The sequence below is a fragment of the Gallinula chloropus genome (genome assembly GCF_964237585.1).
Source record: "Gallinula chloropus genome assembly, chromosome: 1".
NCBI classification, from domain to species: domain Eukaryota; kingdom Metazoa; phylum Chordata; class Aves; order Gruiformes; family Rallidae; genus Gallinula; species Gallinula chloropus.
This window is the reverse complement of record NC_140085.1, coordinates 169,590,129-169,602,190: the sequence shown is the minus strand read 5'-3', so window position 1 is coordinate 169,602,190 and position 12,062 is coordinate 169,590,129. Positions and strand designations below refer to the sequence as shown.

The window sequence follows — 12,062 nt, the reverse complement described above, 5'->3', positions numbered from 1 at the left end:
AGCCGAGGTGACTAACCAGGAGGCTGAACCTTGCCTGCTGCCAGCTGGTGTAAACTGTCCTGTTTTCTCATCAGCATGGCTGCAGCTGCTGCAGGGAAAAAGCAGTCTTTAAAGCTACTCTCCTCCCCCAAATGAGCCATGTGAATAACCAACTGGCCAAAAGCCTGACAGAAATCTCCTCCTCACCGCTTACTACAGCGTGCAAACTACAGTACAGGATTTTTATACATTCAGAGTTCATGACTCCTACTTATGTCAACAGCTTTGACTTTCTCTTGGATATCTAAGAACAACTGTCGAACTGCTGGCACCAAGGTCTATAAATACCAGCGGCAGTTCATAAACACTGAATTAAGAGTAATTATTGGCCTAACAAACATCAAACTGGAAAGAATGAAGAGATGCAGGCAAGAGATAATCTAGTAAATGAGATGAAAAAGGTGGAGGACAAGTGAGCAATGGAATAGAATTGGCAAGCAAGGTAGAGGAGAGCCCACAAAATGTGCCAGGACGTTTTGGCCTCCCTTTGTGCTGTACCTTGCTCTGGCAACCACACTTTTCCTTGAACTTAAGACCATGGGTCCAGAAGGGACCCAGCTGCACCACTGAACCAAGTCCCCCCCCAACACAAGCAGACACATTTAATTAATAAAGCTCAGGCCTTAAAAATGAGCTGGTTTCCTTGCCCTTGCGACTCCTCTTGAAAGGCAAGATTTGTCTGACAGAGCATCCGGTGGTTTTGTGAAGCATGAATGAGGCTAAGGGGAGGCAAGCAGAAAGAAATGAGTCAGAGACAGCTTTCCTGGGACAAAGGTGTCATTGAAAGAGTGTGCACCAGGAGCTCCAGAAGCAAGCTGTTAGCACTCCACGATGAAAAGACAGGGGAGCCAGGGGAGTTATTTAGGAATGTGTGCAAGTGCAGAAGGCTGCAAGCAGCCACATCGCTTTCCATCCCTGTTAGCCCCAAGACACAAGGATCCTTTTTGCTGAAGAAAGTACAGATCATTGCTCCTGATGCACGTACATATATTCAATCACTTCTCAATGGCCACTTTGCCAAACGGTACCAAAAAGGCATTTCCCTTTGGGCAGTATGAGGGATTTCACTCTCTGTGCTTGTTTTAAGGTAAGATGTGCAAATGGCTCTCATGAAAGGCACAAAGCAGCTTGTAAACACTCCAGAACCTGGACGACAGTCATTAATATTGTATCTGCCACCTGTCAGTTGCCAGTAGGGAAAAAAATCTGATCTGGATCAGCTATAAGCTTGCTTCTATTTCTATCAAACCAAGCAGTTCTTGGCTTTAAAATTTATGTTAGCTGTGGGGGAAAGACAATACTTGAGCCTGTTTCTCCCGACGCAGTTTCTCCTTCTACAATGCTGAAACAGATATAAATTTGCACAGCAACTTTCTAATGAGCACTGATTAAATTTGTGCTTTCTGGCACATAGCTGTGTCATTTTTGACACGGTACAGGATTAGCCATGTCATGGAAGCAAAATCTCTGGGAAGGATCCAGCCTGCCGGCTGCTAAGAGCACATGAACTCCTCGGGCCAGGACGCAGCCTCCGTCTTCCCAGGGGAATAACCTGAGTACTGAGGCATACCAACAGGATATTTTTCTCCTCCTCCACTCTCTAAATTTGGGCTCCTGTCTGCGCTGGGGCATCTCTTGGCTGCTTTCCTTTGACCGTGGATTTAAACCTCTCCAAGCTCACTTCTCACACACGTGCTGGTGTTACTAGGCTGTTGGGTAAATGCTATCCCCTGGATGTCATATTTAGGCTCCACTGGAGTAATTCCTAATCGCTTTGCCTCTTTCCAAATATTATTTAGGGATACACAGCTCAAGTGCTCTGACCCGGGCAGGCAAGGCCAAGCACCACCAGAAATTCTGAAGTGTGATGCCTGTATGTGGCCTGAATCTGGGCCCTCTCGGGGTCAAAAGGGCCACACACCAACATACTGCAACCACCACTTACTGCAACCGGGTTTGTTTTTTTTTACCCAGTCAGATTTCCTGCAAGTGAAAGGGATGAAAACTCATCCCATCAGTAAGCTCACAAAGACCCACTATAAGTAATTTCACATCTACATACTACCTTTGCTTTAAAGGCAAATACGAGCCCCTTGGGTTAAAGATGAATGAAATATTTAAGAGTAGGAGAAAACGAAGTAACCATCAGGATCTTTGCCTCTCTTTATAGCTAAGCCATGTAGTATTAACTAATGCTGAAATGACTCATTATGAGATGCTACGGAAAAAAAAAAAATGAAATTTTCAGCATCCTGAAATATTGAAGCCTCTGGCTCATTTTATCTTAAAAAGTCCGTTTTTTTGCATTATTCTAACTTATGTACTAATAACTTTGTAAAAATACATACATGAGTGGTGGCCTGCTGATACACTGCCACATAATTAATACTGAATTATGCTTAGCTGTTCTCTTAAAATAATTATAAATCTACTTCTGCTTTTTGAAAGGATTCCCAAGTTCAGAGGCAGTTTGCTTTTGTTTCACATATTAAACGCTCCACTCTGCTTTCTCTGAAGGATGACTAATATTCAACCCGCTAATCAAAATGATTGCCCATGACGGGATTTCCAGGTGGTCCTGCCATCCGCCCACCAGACCTGCCAGCCAAAAGCAGGGTTACAAAAGTCTGCAGCAGGGAGAGTAACGCCAAGTCCTGCACTACGTGAGACATCACCCTGGCTGGTGGGGAGGTCCCTCTGGCCTTGCTAGTTCTGTTCCACACCTGGGTGATGTGTTTGCCCTTGCAAACACAGCCACAGGATTTTACTATGATGGAAGTTTAATTTGTACAGAAACGTGAGGTACCTCAAGCAAGCAGAAAGAGTCATGTTTGCTATTGCCAGATGTCTCTCTTGGAAACTCCTCTCCAGTTGTTTCCAGTGTGTGCTGGCATACAGCATGTAAAAGAAGACTAGCTGTAAGCAATGGTTGCTTTGCGCTTACCTCCATCAAGAGTGGAAAACCAAACACCACCCCACACCCCAAAATTAACATTTGCAAGAATCTCATTGGTACTGCTGTTACGTGTGTGTCCGTGTGTCCACAGGCTAGGAAGGACTGAGGTAATGAAGTGACATTTGCTGTCAAACTCCTAGAAGGATGGGACTGGAAAACATGCTTAAAAAAACTATATGGCGCTCACGTTCTAGCACAATACACTATTAACCTGCCAGCATCAGAAACACTGTGAAAGAAATAGTTAGAAAATATAATAATAATAATAATAATAATAATAATAATAATAATAATAATAATAATAATAATAATAATAATAATAGTTACTATTGTTATTGTTGTTATTGTTGTTATTGTTATTATTATTACTACAACAACAATAATAATAACAACAACGATGATGATGATATTAATATAGTCTGCCATTTGCAGTGACCCACCCCATGACCCAGGAGCACCTAACAGTATGTTTCCATCAGCCCCAAATACTGTCTGAGGGCCCTGGGCCTCAGGAACTGGGGGACACTAGGAGGGGAAGAGCCTCTCGCCCATCTTCAAGCACCTGCGTTGCAAGCAGAACCACCCCAACCCTCCCATACAGCCATCAGAAGGAGTTGGATGCCTCCAAGGGTGGTGAGCCCATCTGTCTCCATGGACTGCATAGCATGAACCCCCTTCCTCTCACTGGGTGCTGGGGCACCAGCTCTGGCAGAGGAACATGGCTCGGTGCCTCCCTGAGCCACGGCAGACCCACTCCTTGCTGGCAAGAGGAGAGCAGCCTTTGTGTTGCAGCTCTGTCATGCCCTGGTTTTCTGGGAAAGGAGTGGAAGTGTCATCTGGGGATCTCAGAAAATGCCTGATGATGGAACAATGGCAACAGCACTGCACAACTCTGCTTGCTCACACTCTCCTCCCGCCTACCACCACTCACTTAATGCCACAGAGGTACCTTGGTCCCCAGCAGTGACACTGAAGAAAACGATCTTTGGCCTCAGGGCCCTTGTGGGCAAATTTGGAAGAGAAGTAATTTACAGCATGACACACGAGTAGTCATTAAAACCAAGAATCTGCCAACAGTAGTGTCTAAACCACAACTTTGGCCTTCAGATTTGGTGTATGGCATCGGTCGGTATCCAAAATACTGCAAGAGGTGAACTGCTGGCCAACAGCAGTTCTTCTGCTCTTTCATAAACTGCCACTGATCAAAGAACACTTCTGGGTGAATCGAACACCAAATAGAAGGACCATCTCATCTCCACCCTTCTGGGTTACTCTTAGAAAATAGGTTTTACAACTGTGCAAGGCCAAATTCACACTGTAGCTTGATATCTGGAAAACCAAACATCCCCCTTCTTGGCAGTCTCTTAAGAGAACAGGAGCCCAGCACAGATTTCCCCAGCAAGAGAACGTCAGAGGAGAACATCACAGACGCTGCTGCTTGTTTTCGATGGAGAAGCAACGCTTGTAGACGCGGATGGACAGGAGCTATCTGAAATTATGCCCTCAGCGATACACCCTTAAGTGTTACATTCAGGTTTACTTAACATGTTTCAGGCAACCAAATCCTGGCTGTATTGACCTAACAAATGCAGGGGAATGATGGCATTCATGATTTTATCCTCCTGAACTGGTCTGTACTATATGAAGCGCATATATGGCATTTTTCTTCCTGTTTCAAGTTCATTATAAGCACTTTATGTGTTGGAAAAGGCTCTGAGCGCACCTATCAGATTTTCAATCAAAACAGCCTGGTGTCTGGTAGGGGCAGCAGAATTGGTCGATTTATTTCATAAAACTTTATGTACAGAGCAGCAGTATCCATGACTGTAATGGTCAGAATATAGAGTCTACAGGGGTAATTTTTATTACAATTTATAGCAAGATTACCCATACTCCACAGTTTTCAGATTTTATTGAGATTTTATGGGACTATATGGCTAGAGCAGTTAAACTGCACCCAGCACAGCTATGGTTCACAGAGAATGGGAACTGGCGCTGAACGCACAGCGTAACTAATCTACCAGAGAATATTAATTGCTATGATCCAATCAAAGGCAATATTTAAAATCATTTCACCAGTCAAATAATTTGCCATAAACCTGTAAGAGAATAGCTGCGTAGAGAAATACAGAGGTGGGAGTGATCACATGGATGTAATGTATGCACATATTTAAGCATCCCTGCCATTGGGTTGTATGCATAAACATACCCCACCATTGTTTTAAGCAAAGGACTTTTCTCTTCCTAAGCTATTTGAATGCCACAAGACCTCATATACACAGCAAACAAACCACAGAGACTACTGAGATGTATATCTCACTGAGCACCCAATATACCAATACTCTATCGCCAGAAGTAAACAGGGAGAACAGTGAGGACAGAATATATTTAATATTAAATAAAGCATTGCAGAGCCACTACAAAACAGCAGCAGATCGCAACTTGCACACTGCCACACTCCAGAGATATTCTGAACACCAGAAAGTTTCCAGCAGGGTGGTCCAACACACAATAAAACCCAAGGCAGGGATAAAATAAATGAGAAGTTTTATGCTTGCGTTTCTGCTGGGTCTAAATTTCTAGGATAAAAGCAACTACATCAAAGCTCAGCCCTGGTGAGAGTACAATGCTGGAGGACCAGAGGCATTCTTGGCATGGAAGACAAGGGATTAACAGCCTCCAAAAGGTGCAGGGATTCAGGCTACGTTGAAATGGACTTCCTCATCCTCCTTATGGTGGGTTTCAGAAGTGAAGTTGGAATACACATTGGCCTCCCTTCCCCAAACCTGCTCCTGGGTAAAAACATGACCGTTTATGGGACCCCCCATAGTTAACCCAAGCTACTTTGTCTTCAAGCAACCTCCTTCTCAACTTCAAACACCACAATCTATCTTGTAACCTGTGTTTCACTCTCCATTCTCACAAGAACTACTGTTTACTTTAGTTCTTACATATACACACCATCTCCAGAGACATAGGTCCCACCCTGAATACAAGCCTCTCTTCTGCCTGCTTCTCTTTCTAGCTACCCGCTGCCAAGCTGCTTCTCCTTTCCAAGAAGCATGGATATTTCTTCCAGACAAATCAAACAAACAGGGGGAGAGAGAGTCAATATTGGGAGGGTGGGCAGGGGGTGGGAGGGAGGCGAGCAGGGCGGGAAGGATGGAGGTGGACAGGTTGGAATACATAGAGCCACAAAAATTTGTGTGGGTAACTACAAAAAAAATACAGCTAAGCAGAAAATCTCTGCCTCCACACAATTTAAATTCAAAATAACTAGCCTCTAAAATGTAGAAAGGGTAACCACTTCACATGAAATAAAAAAGGCAACACTACTGGTTTTAATTAAGAGCCTCTTCCATAGCATAATTTATACAAACAGACCATATAATCTGACCTTTAAACATATGGAACGACTCTCTAAATTCCAAACTTCGTACTACAAATTGCATTTACGCTTGTGGAATAAACTTCTGGTAGTCAGAAAGAGCAGGCTGTGCTGTAAAAAAAACCCAAGGGCAGTAGATAATGTAACCCAGTGATATTACCTCTTTTAAGCTGAGGAAATATCTACAGCAAACAGTACTGCATTTACTACTTCATACTGTATCCACAGCAAGGAATGTGGCGTGTGTAAACTGTGAAAAGCCACAATCTGTGTATTTCTGCTGGGGCTGCACACAGGCCCAGCAACACAAAAACAGTCACAGAATCACAAGGTTGGAAAAGACCTTTAAGATCATCAAGTCCAACCAATCCCATCCTATGCTAAACCATATCCCTAAGTACCTCATCTACCTGTCTTTTAAACACATCCAGGGATGGTGACTCAACCCCCTCCCTGGGCAGCCTGTTCCAGGCCCTGACAACCCTTTCAGTAAAAAGGGTGAGGCAAGGGAAGGGAAAAGGAAGGGGCAAATAACAACCCCAAAACCAAGAAACCAAAAGGCCCGTGGGTTGGGATAAGGATAGTTTACCAGAATAGCAGAAAGATAAAATATAACAATGCCAACAGCACTTTAAAGCAAAAAATATATGAAGCTGTTGATACACAATGCAGTTTCTCACCAAACCCACAACTCAGGCCGTGCCACCCAGAGCCGTCCCGGAATCCGACAGTCCCCAAAAAATCGTGCGTCCTGGAACCACCTGCTCCTCCTCCCATCAGCCCCCCGTTAAACTGGGCAGGACATAATTGGCATGGAATACCCCCTTTGGCTAGTTTGGGTCACCTGTCCTGGCTTCGCCCCTCCTTTCTCATGAATAGAGAAATATGAAGAGCTGAGAAAGTCCTTGACTGTCTGACAGCAACTAGAAACATCAGGGTGTTATCAGCGCTGCTTCCATTTTAACTCCCAAACACAGCATTCCATCCGCTGTTGCAAATGAAGTTAACTCCATCCTGACCAAAACCAGGACACCTGCTCACATCTCTTTTCTACCCTCCTTTTGCTTCTTCCCCTTCCTCTGCTACTGACCATCTCCCACTTTCCTCCTGAGCATGTTCACACATCCATAGTCATCTCACTACCTCCTTTTCTGACCCACTCCCTTCCATCCTGCCCTTCTCTCCACTGCCCAACTCCTTCCAACCTCCTCCTTGCCTTTTCTCAGCCACAGCGGTTTTTTGCTTCACCCTTTAAGAGGGCTCGGGGGCAGGGGTCAGGTCTTCAAACTTGGCTTGGTTCCTCAAGTGTTTAAAAAGAAAAAAAAAACCCACAACAAAAAATTCCCAGTGGTCCAAACCAAACTTGAGATTAACAGCACAAAACTAAGGAGGTTCTAGAGTTTTTCACCAAAAAAAGGCCGGAATAAATTTTTCAACGTGGAAAATGTTACATCTTTTTCTTTACACTCAAGTTTCAGGAAGAGAGGAATAGCTCTTCCTTGAAACTTTCCTCAAGAAGAAAGAAAAAGAGAAATAGCCTGAGGCAGACATGCAGCATGGAAAATGTTAGCCTAAATGGTTACCTCATAAACAGACTGTGAGCAACCAAATACAGGGTTTTAAGGGAAACCATAAGGCATCCACATCTATAGGTGCCGCTACCTGCTGTGCCTCTAATTACACCTTTTAGTACTCCTCACCATTGGTGAACAGGGAGAAAAAAAAAGGTGAGGAAAGAGTTTTTCAGGGGATTTCAATGCTTAGGAATAGTTTAATGTGTATGAATGACTAGTGCTCACCACCTACTCCGCAGAAAAAAAATCTCCAAGTGCTTTTTAAAGGCTTTGGATGACAAGGCAACAGTAGCCACCAGGAAAGGAAGGCAACTTCATCTCAGCCCTAACATGTTACTACACCTTGAGCATGTGGCAGGGGGCTGGAACTAGAGGACCTTTGAGGTCTCTTCCAACCCAAAGCATTCTATGATTCTGTATGAGGTAACAGGAGGATTAGAATGTAGGGAGTTAATGTGCACAGCTGGGCATGAGGTGTGGGACAGCACACAGGTGTGGAGACCTCCCACTTCGGGGGTCTCCCTGGGGTGCCTCCTGCTCATGGGGTGCAGCAGGGGGATGGCAGGAGGGGCAGGTCTGGAGTTGGTGGGGGAGTCTGCATGCAATTCTGGGGTGTAGCACGCGGCGCAGGACCTGACGGGACGCTGCCCACCCGGTTTTCAATGCTGCACTAATGATTTAACGTGAAACCTCGCAAATAGGAGGGAGGAGGCAGGACAGGGAGCAGAAATGAGCAGAATGAGCTCTGCTGGGAGGCAGAAAAGGAGACCTGAGGCTCTCCTGAAGGAAGGTGCGATGGAGAACGTCAGGATGAATGAAGCCACAGAGAAGGACGTGAGGCGGCAGAAGAGCAGGTGACAGTGAGGGTTAGAAACATTAACAGGTAAGGAGGGAGAGATGAAGCAGAGCTGCTGAAACTGGCACTCAACAGCCACTGAGATGGGAAGGACTAGAAAAAAACAGAAAAAGAGGAGGAAACTGAAGAGGAGGCAGTGATTTCTTGTGCTGGAGGGAAGAGAAAATTCAAACACAATTCTGTTTGTTTCTGTGAAGAAAGAAAAAGAAGTATTTGCCCTAGAAATTGCAGCCACCAGGAGGCCAGTTTTGTCCCAGAGAGAGGGAAGGTGGACTGGGAAGCATCAGGGGAAGCAGAAACCCACCCAAGGAAAGTGCCCAGAGGCAGGTGGCCCGATAAGGTTTTTCAATAAACTTAAAGACAAAACTTAATAAACTTAACTTAACTTAAAGACAAAATATTTCTAGTTAAACCTGGAAGAGGAAAATTCAGCATAAGAAATATAATTCTCGGAACAACAAGGAAATAGCTTGCTTTATACCCTGTTTCTTGCATTTTTCCCTTAGGTACCTGCACCTAGAAAAACAGGAGAGGTCTGAAATTAAGTCTAATGTAATTTTCATTACTTTTAGCATCGAAATTATCTCTATTCAGGAAAATGCCCAAGTCTCATACAAGTGAAAAGGACTTAGATACAGGCTAATGTATAATATAACTTCAAGTGCTTCCCAACCACAGCCCTGGATCATCAACACAGTCTCTGAGATAGTACCAAAAGAGCAAAAACAGAGGAACATCAGAAGAGGGGTGGCCAGCAGGGACAGGAAGGTGATTGTCCCTCTCTACTCTGCCCTCATGCTGGAGTCCTGTGTCCATGCCCCAGCTGGAGTCCTGTGTCCAGATTTAGGGCCCCAATACAAGAAAGATGTAGAACTGTTGGACAGGGTTCAGAGGAGGCCACAAAGATGATTAGAGAGCTGGAGCACCTCCCCTACAAAGAGAGGCTGAGGGAGCTGGGCTTGTTCAGCCTGGAGAAGAGAAGGCTGTAGGGGGACCTCATTGCAGCCTTCCAGTACCTGAAGGGAACATACAAACAGGAGGGGAATCAACTTTTTAAAAGGGTAGATAATGGCAGGACAAGGGGCAATGGACTGAAGCTAAAGGAGCGAAGGTTTAGATTAGATATCAGGGGGAAGTTCTTTACAGAGAAAGTGGTGAGGTGCTGGAACAGGCTGCCCAGAGCGGTGCTGGATGCCCTGTCCCTGGAGGTGTTCAAGGCCAGGTTGGATGGGGCCCTGGGCAGCCTTGTGTAGATCCAGACCTGGAGGTTGGTGTCCCTGCCTGTGGCAGGGGGTTGGAGCTCTATGATCCTTGGGGTCCCTTCCAGCCCAGACCATTCTATGATTCTATGAATTACCAGACAAATGCTGCCAACCCTATCTGCGGATCAGCTTTCTTTCAGCATGTATATGTTTTGTTTCCAGAAATCCTCAACATTCAGGTAAGAGTTGAAAATTGTGGCTCTATATGATTCGGAACCTGCATTTCTCCTTCAGCTGGTAGAGGATTACCAACCAATTCACTCGTCTGTCAGCATCTGCATACATTTATTTCTCATTTTCAGCACAGGAGCTGACCCTTCCACTGAAGAGAAGTTAGCCTGCACATGTAACATTTATTTAATCAGATAATACGGGTAATGTCATTGAATTTTATTATATTGTTTTACATTAAAGAAAGAATAACACACTCCAGCAAAAGCTGACAAAAGATGATTACCTGGAGTGGGTTGTGGCCCATTATTCCTCTATTGTGTTTATTCATATTAACCTGAACATTTATATCAAAAGAACTAGTGATAGCAAAACGGGAGCAAAAAATGACAAAAAAAAAAAAAAAATTAAAGAACACTTAATTAAGAACACTTTCTGGGGTGCATCAGGAGGAATCTGGCCAGCAGGTTGAAGGAGGTGATCCTCCCCCTCTACTCTGCCTTGGTCAGGCCCCACTTGGAGTATTGTGTCCAGTTCTGGGCTCCCTGGTATAAAAAAGACAGGGATCTCCTGGATAGAGTCTAGAGGAGGGCTACAAAGATGATTAAGGGCCTGAAGCATCTCCCCTAGGAGGATAGGCTGAGTGAGCTGGGACTGTTCAGCCTTGAGAAAAGAAGACTAAGGAGGGACCTAATTAATGTTTATAAATATCTTAAGTATGGGATGCAGGGGGAATCAGCCAGCCCCTTTTCAGTGCTCTGAGGTGACAGGACAAGGGGCAATGGCTGCAAGTTGGAGCACAGGAAGTTCCGCACCAACATGCGGAAGAACTTTTACACAGTGAGGGTGACAGAGCCCTGGGACAGGCTGCCCAGGGGGGTGGTGGAGTCTCCATCTCTGGAGACATTTCCAGACCCGTCTGGATGCCTATCTGTGCTAGATGACTAGGGAGCTGCTTTGGCAGGGGGGTTGGACCCGATGATCTCTCGAGGTCCCTTCCAACCCCTATGATTCTGTGATTAATCTCCTCTTTTTCTTCAGCTGTCCATTAACAGCCGCGGCAGGACTGGTTAATGATCTCAGCCAATCACAGCACAAAGGCGATATTGTCAGGGAGCTCAGGAGACCCGGAGCTCAGGGGCTGAAATCCCTACGGCATATGAAATTCTGGAATTTTGTTGAAGAAACTGGGGTAGCAAAGTTCCAGTTTTACAAGATCAGGGGGTGTTTCCTATACAGGACACTACTCCCAGAGCCAATTAGCACCTCTGTGAAAAGAAAACAAATGGAAAAAATATTTGGATGAGCTCAAGGTCAGCTGCAGCCCAATGCTCCAAAATCAAAATAAAGACTAAAATTTTCCTTTTTCTTCTTTTTTTCCCCAGACAACTTGGCGAAAAGTTCTGCTTTCATTCATAATTTCTTGACAGAATGGCACAAAGTCCTAAAATTATGTCACTGTACGAAGTGCAATAAAACTTCTTCAGCCATTATTTTGATGCTTAAAACAAAACCCAGATCAGCTGTGAGCTCATTTCCTGTGTCCAAGCCTGTTGAGGGGGCACAGTCCACCCTCAGGTACTGAGGGAACAGGAGGAGAACTAAAGATTTACGGACAACAGGATGCAACTAATCATCAGAATGATCCTGTACAATAATACACAATTGCTAGTGCATCAAAACCAGACATGAGAGTGGGAGAACAAAGGTCTTCTAGTTGTACAGACCCATTCATTATGCAATTAGGTACATGAGAGATATTATAAAATGTATTATTAAATGCCCTGTAGTCTCATATGCCCTAAAGTAAGGTTGC

General features: G+C 44.7%; 1 protein-coding gene across 1 annotated transcript in view; it reads right to left on the bottom strand.

Annotated features, from left to right (window-relative positions):
* Positions 1-12,062, bottom strand: part of KLF12 (KLF transcription factor 12) — a 173,669-nt gene that overhangs the window by 75,282 nt on the left and 86,325 nt on the right. The gene's annotated exons all lie outside the window — the stretch shown is intronic.